Source organism: Cornus florida, unplaced genomic scaffold (genome assembly GCF_030987335.1).
Source record: "Cornus florida cultivar Cherokee Brave unplaced genomic scaffold, ASM3098733v1 CherokeeBrave_3.0.0_Hap2_Chr04, whole genome shotgun sequence".
NCBI classification, from domain to species: Eukaryota; Viridiplantae; Streptophyta; class Magnoliopsida; order Cornales; family Cornaceae; genus Cornus; species Cornus florida.
In genome coordinates, this window is record NW_026775574.1 from 81,337,057 (window position 1) to 81,341,168 (window position 4,112).

Consider the following 4,112-nt stretch of genomic DNA (forward strand, 5'->3'; position numbering starts at 1 on the left):
TGCACGTGTCTAGGATATAATTTGTTTACTTATTTATTTTAATTATTATTATATTTTTACTTTTTTTATTGAAAGTTTGCACCCATACTCACGCTCACTTTGTTTATTTGAGTACTCAAAACATACTACTTAGACCAAAAAGACCGTTGATAGTTTAAAGAAAAAATTTGAATGATCACTTTTATGCCATTAAGTTTTAATTTAATTTTACCTATAAAACATGTAATTGTTATACACTAGTGTAACTATATTAGACTGTTACATAGAAAATTTCGTAGGCGGGATCGAACCGTACCATTAGTCTAGTTTTATATGGGAATGATTCATCCCGATTTTTAAAATTAAAAAATTATTAAATATTTAATTGGTAGTTTAAGAAGACCTATTAATTATTTAACCGGTACATCGTTGATTTCCCAAGGGCGGAGCCAGCATAGCCCCCACTGGGGGGGGGGCAACGGAAGATTTTTGCCCCCCCTCCCCCCAAAAAAATTTTTTTTTTTAAAAAATGGCCATTAATTTTTATTACACATAGGCCAATAATTTATAAAAAAAGTGAAAAATGCCCCACTGAAATAATTATTTACCCTTGGGTCAATTAATTTTTATTACAGATATGCCTATAATTTGTAAAATTTTACAAAAATGCCCACTAAAATAATTATTTTTTCCTTTCTTTTCATTCTTACTCCTCCTCCTCAGTTTCTTCTTCTTCTTCTTCTTCTTCTTCTTCTTCTTCTTATTCTCTTAAAAAAAAAAAAAAAAAAAACTTCTTCTTTATATTCTCTTAAAAAAAATTTGCATTCCTTTATTCAAACTATTTTTTTTTTTTTTTTTTCTCTTCAAAGTTTGGTAATTAAATTTGTTGCTAACAGGACTCTTAAGGTATATTTTATGTTTTTATTATTTTAAAATAATTATTTTTTAAATTATTAAATGCTATTATTCCACCATTATTACAGTTCTATTTTTTGACTTATTGTCTTGCATCATTATTCGCTTGAAAAAAATATAATTTATCATTTTTAATAAGGCGCCCCCCCTTAAACAAATTCCTGGCTCCGCCCCTGTTCACCCCTATTGCCTACAGGCTACGAGTGCCAGTGCCTCGTACTGAAAGTTCATCAATCAATACCAGAATTGCGTAATCAACATTTAATAATCATGAAAATCTCATCTACTTTCAAATGTCATCATGCTGAATATTGTTGTTGAGGACGTAGTAAAGAGCCGGACTCGAACACCTCTTACCTGTAAACGAGCCGAGTCGAGCCAAGTAATGGTGTGCTTGAGTTCGGCTCGGTTAGATAATAGGCTGTTCAAGCTCGGCTCGAGCTCGAGTTGAGCCTAGAAAATTTAATTTGAGCTCAGCTCGGGCTATGTTCGACGAGTTTCGAGCCGGAGCTCGATAGCTCATGGGTGACAATACATAGAGACCCCAACTATAATCGGACCTAGACATATGCCGGGAGAGAATCCTAACAACCCGCAAGACCCATAACGCAACTCTCAGTGCCAGAAATCGGCACAACGATGATAACCGGTAAGGAATCGCCTTGGTCACCAAAAAAGATAGAGATGGCGAGAGAGGGAGTAGACGGCTGGAGATAGAACAGCCGAAAAAGAGAGGGCCGATGGTGGCACCGGTGGAGGTTAGTGTATATATATATATATATAGAGAGGGAGAGAAGAGGAGAGAGGAGGGTTGAGTGGTGATGGATGAAGGCGGTGAAGCCACCGGTGGTAGATGGAAGGGATGCCAGAGGTAGAAGAAAAGGCAGATGAGGGAGTGAGATCTTAGCTACCATTCTTCGTTGATGGTTGGGGATCGTTGGTGGTTAGGGATCGTTGGTGGTTAGGGATGGAGAGAAAGAACAGATTGAGATGGAGGCCCAAATTCTATCAACCCTAAACATAAAAGGGTTTATATACAAAGACAAGAAAGGCCTATTTGCATAATAACCACAAACTCTATATACAATTACAATATGACCCCAACATAAATATATATCAACATACAAATGTGTTACATACAATTACAATCTGATCTCAACTTTTGTATATATTATAATTGGGCATGTGTGTGTGTTTGTATATATATATCTATATATACATTATAATATATATACATTATACTCGATTATAATGTATATATATTATAATCGAGTATGTTTGTGAACGCATTATCGAGCCCAGTTCTTGAACGGTTTATGAACAAACTAGTCGAGTATACTAATGTTCAGACTCGGCCTGTTTATAAATCGAGCCTCATAATTCGACTCGAGCACGGTTCACTTATTTAATAAACGAGCTCGAGCCGAGTAATTAGCGAGCCGAGCTGTAACGACCTAAATCCTCATGGATTCGGATCATTAAACGGGTCCTTACCCGACCCAAAATCATCCGAGGGTAAAACGGTCTTATCACATTAAAATTTAAATAACAAGGTCCAAAAGGGCAAAATGATAATTTGTTACAATTCAATAAATTGAGACTTAAGAGTACAACGGTCATTAACTTGTATCACATAACAAATAAAATAAGGTTCGGGGTAATATAGTCCTTTCGGGGGTTAAAATATAATTATGGCATTTTATTGGGTCATAAAATAATTACGTGCAACTTCAAATGGATGCCAAGGTGTAATTTTGGGAAACTAAACACATATTACATAAGTGATAGAAACCGGTCAACGTATCCACACTATACGTCGACTGGTTTGAATGTGAACAATGGGAAAACCTACTGCCAAGATGGCCATACGTTGACTGGTTTGGGACATGATACTGATCGACGTATGGGATACCATACGTCGACTGGTTTGGAACGTGTACAAGATTACCACATTGTAAGATACCGGTCGACGTATAGGGAGCCATACGTCGACTGGTTTGGGTTATTCACGTTCAAAATGCTTACTGTATACCGGTCGACGTATAGGAAGCTACATGTTGACCGGTTTGGGTTATCCTCACCCACTGTCCAAACACTGTGCCACTACACTCACGTACATAAACTAAGATACATTTGAACATTTAATTGCAATAATAACCACCACGTTGATAACGTAATTTACAACACGTTATATGATATACGGGAATTAACATGATACGAATTTAATTACATTACCCAAATGGCCATATACATGATAAATCCAAATGTTTTACATATTGTAAAAATAATATATTTTGTGTCATGCACTTTACAAGAATAGTTTAAGTCCCACAAAATACATTCAAAAATGCCTTAAGTTCCCTTAGCTTTGTGGTGGATTATCATCCGCCAATTCCTTGCCATGACCTAAAAAATATTAATTATGTGGGGTAACCAAATTGCTCAGTAGGTAACACTTACGATACGTTTCTTGTGTCCCTGTGAAACCAACCAAAGAATAGGACAATAGGAATGGGAATCATACATTCTCGGAATAACACAACATAACAACAAGTCTCATTATAAACAACAGAATGCTATGGGATGCAATGTATGCCAATGTCACTCCCCATTTTTGAAACCATCACTTTCAAACCGTTAATGTAACCCCCTTTGGTGACTCCGTAGCGCCGAGAGAAGGATTGGCTACTGTCCCTGACCTTTGGTGACGCCACAGCATCATTATGGGGCCTAGATAGCTCAACTACGCTAGGGTAATCTCCCTAGTTCCCTCTAGGTGACATTAACCTATCGGCCTGTTGGTGACTCCACAGCGACCGAGTTTTATCAAAACACTTTCATCAGTACATTATTTCCCAAAACTCCCCTTTTTCATTTCAAAGTCAAATTTTCCCATTTCTTGCCCATTGTAAATGCATAGATGCATTTATGTCATGCTAATACTCATCATTCCACAACCAACTCAATTGAATTTCCCAAGAAATTTCAACATGCTCTCACATAACAATACATCTAGCATAACAAACATATACAAATCATCACATAGGCACGTTTTCCACACAAAACATTTAATACAAGCTCTCACATAACCACATATACATGTTTTAACTATTTTTAAACTACAATTAGCACAAATAAGCATGTCTTGCAACAATTTAGAAGATGTAATTCACATAGGAGCAAGAAAATTGTGGATTAAGAGCCCCTACCTCAAATTG